This window comes from Apaloderma vittatum, unplaced genomic scaffold (genome assembly GCF_000703405.1).
Source record: "Apaloderma vittatum isolate BGI_N311 unplaced genomic scaffold, ASM70340v1 scaffold4918, whole genome shotgun sequence".
Classification (NCBI taxonomy): domain Eukaryota; kingdom Metazoa; phylum Chordata; class Aves; order Trogoniformes; family Trogonidae; genus Apaloderma; species Apaloderma vittatum.
Genome location: NW_009730088.1, coordinates 18,793 through 21,924, shown reverse-complemented (window position 1 = coordinate 21,924; position 3,132 = coordinate 18,793).

The window sequence follows — 3,132 nt, the reverse complement described above, 5'->3', positions numbered from 1 at the left end:
ACCCCTCCTCCTTCCGAGGGGCTCCAGCTCCCAGCACCCCTTTACTTGGGCAAGGGGTTCCCCAAAGCAAAGCACATCAAACAGACACAAATCAGCAACAGAGATCATTCTGACTCGGGTTGCAATTTCTTCTCACTTTAAACGGCAGGCTTTTTCATTTTAAATTTATCTAGAATCCAAAAACTGTAAATTGATGACAAAAAAATCCCCAGTTCTCCACAAGCCAGACTTACTTGTTTCACAATGAGCAGAGATTAAAGTGGTGTTTCCTCAGAAATATCTTACTTTTTAAGCATACTGTTCACACTGTTCCAGAAGTAGGAATAACTTACTTCTGCTTCAATTTCCGCTTGCCTCTTCTCCAGGAGCTTGGCCACAGCCATGGCCCTGTGCTTACCGGACCTTTTGCAGCTCACAGCCCACTCACAAAGCAGCATCACCACAGCTTCATCGTTTGGGGCTACCTGTCGAGCGCAAGAGCAAAGACAGAAAAAACGTTTCACCCACAACCAACAGGCTTCTGCCTGAGCAAACGGCTTGCAGCAACCAGCGTTCTGGGAGATGAAGACAAAAGGTGCTTTTTGTTAAGTACTGACAAATGCAGACAGTTGCTTTATTCACAGTGTTTCCAAAAGAAATACAATCTGAAAGCCAAAGAGGGAAATCTCAGTTTTCACACTGCTGAGACGCAAATGAAAATTTTCCTTAACCGCAACGTTGCTTCACAAAACCAGAACAAGGTGATCTGCTCTATGAGCAAGAGCAACAGGAAAAGCGCAACACACGGAGCCTCGCGACCCAACTAACCACACAGACTTGACATTTTTGTTACGTTGATTCTTCCAAACTTCCTTCATCTGTTTCCAGGCCATTACTTGCATCATAGAATCATAGAACAGTTTTGTCTAGAAGACACCTTCAAGATCACCGAGTCCAACCTCTGTCCCAGCGCTATCAACACTAAGGCGCGTCCCTCAGCACAGCATCCACCCGCCTCCTAAACCCCTCCAGGGATGGCGACTCAACCCCCTCCGTGGGCAGCCTGTTTCAGTGCCTGACAATCCTCTCAGGAAAGAAATTCTCCCTAATTTCCAACCTGAACCTCCCCTGGAGCCACTTAAGGCCATGGTGCCTTGTCACTCCTCCCCAGGCCTGTAGCACTGCCGGGGGCTGTTGTGGCCGCGGCGGGGGACCCGGCGTTTGTTATGGAAACTCACGGGACTGGCCCTGGCCCAGCGATCCAGCCTGTCCAGATCCCTCCGCAGAGCCTCCCTGCCCTCCAGCAGATCGACGCTTCCACCCAGCTTGGTATCATCTGCACACTCACTGAGGGTGCACTCTAACCCCTCGTCCAGGTCGTCGATGAAAATGTTCAACAGGACTGGGCCCTGGGGGACACCACTTGTGACTGGCTGCCAACGGGATTTAACTCCATCGACCACGACTCTTTGGATTTGAATCCCGACACATTAAAAAAAACAAAAACACAGAAAACCTCTACTTCTAAAGGTGTATCTGTCAGAAAACTAAGGTGAAAAAACTCCCACAAAGCTCAATTTATTTCCACTAATCATCCACATTTTGGAAATACTCTTTTTTCTTGTGTGCTGCTGAACTGGACCTGCTGCGCCTCCTCGCTCCTGCCCAGGCTGGCTACCATCACTAACACTTCAACGTAACACTGACCCGCAAAAGTTAAGCAGATGTGATTTGTCTTCTTTCTCTGAGATGAGTGGAAGCCACACTTGCAAGTAAACACCAGAAGGGCTAGAGTCAGGCACAGCATCCTCAGAAAGGGAATATTTTGTTCAGAATGGTTAGCAACGACAGGCCCACAAGCACGAAAGCTGCTGTTTCAAAGCTGTCCCAAGCATCCTCCTCTCAAAGAGCACAAACACCAGCGGTTTGCGGAGCAAGGCCGGCGTGTGCAGGCACACCCACCACACGGAGGAGTTTCCTGTAAATACGCTTCACGGGGTGAGCAAGAGATACCAAATGACACAGGGTGGGGAGCGAAGAGGGGAAAATGCTTTTCTTTCACCCAAACGAAGTGACGTGGTCACATCGTCGCTGGGGTTAGATGCAGTCAGCTAACACCACAAGCATGGGTACTACGTACTTTTGAAGGCAAAGCAGAACACCCAACTTCTTTCCTTTTCTGCTAACTAGAGAAACCACGCCAACGAAAAACCCAAACCCTGCATATCTCGGACAAGAGATGCCCACCCCGAGCTCAGGCCAAGCCTGCGGAGCACCCGTTCTGTCTCTCAGAGGAGGAAAGCCTGGCAAGACACATTTAAAGGAAGACTTATCCGGGGCACTTCTAAAGGAAAAGAATGGTTATAAAAGCATTCCTACACGCTTTTGTTTTGGCCTCAATAAAAGGATTTAGGTTGTTTTGGGAAAAGTCAAATCGTAGAAGAAAGCCAATTTCTTGGCTTCCAATTATTTTCCACTTCAGAGAAACGAGAGTGCTTTTCCTCCCAGGAACACACATGCTGCACAAACAGACGGACACAGAGACATACATATGCATGTGCACATGCACAAATATTTCCTTCAGACACTGCCTGAGACACTAAGCCAAGAATATCAGCCCATTACTCAAGTGTCCTCGGCAAGGCTCGGCACTGAAAAGCAGAAGCACGGAAGCTGCAGCCAGCGAGCTAACCACTTCCACCGCCGCCGCTCCCGGGAGGTGTTGGAGCCTCGTGAGAAGCGTGAGAACAGCCCAAAGTAAAAGTCCGGTCACCACAGACAAACAAAACTCAAACCAAATTTCACATGCCGTATTTCTGGAGTCCTGGTGAGCATTACTTGCACCTTGGCAGCCGTGCCGTGGTCACAGGTTGTCGCTGTGACCACTACGAACACCAGACCCAGCAGGGCTCAGCTCGCCTCTGCTGCCACTCTTAAAATTTTTTTAATAAGAGGGATAAACAAAGGACAGGCACCTGTGCAAGTCACAGAACGTAACATGAGATTATCGGGACCGCACTGAGGTCTACAGAAAGTAACTACAGGTTAATCCCTCATCTGTTCTACCTGAAGTTTGGGAGACTTCACAGAACGACTGATCTGCTTCAAGCAGTTTATTTTCAAGGGACAATCTGTTTTTTTCGAGTGGGGGTG